The following is a 298-nucleotide window of genomic DNA, read 5'->3' on the forward strand; positions in this document are numbered from 1 at the left end:
ATGCACATAAAACAAACATTGAATGATGAGTAATATATTAATCATTAAAATGTTATGGAGCAGAGAGTGGATGTCTGAAGAAGCTGCAGCACTTCTAATATTTGTAAAGTGGATCAAATTTGACACCAAAATAAGCATTAAAATTATTAATTTATGTTGTACGTATAAAGATGCTGAGTTGTCTATGTGCAGGTGTGTTTACTCTCAAGCCAAAAATTCAAAGTTCAGGGAAACAGATTTTTTATTGGCCAGTTAAAAACTTAGCGATTAATGTACATTAACAATTTGCATCCAGTAC

Source organism: Morone saxatilis, unplaced genomic scaffold, assembly GCF_004916995.1.
Source record: "Morone saxatilis isolate NCDOM2014 unplaced genomic scaffold, NCSU_SB_2.0 Contig22, whole genome shotgun sequence".
Lineage (NCBI taxonomy): Eukaryota > Metazoa > Chordata > Actinopteri > Moronidae > Morone > Morone saxatilis.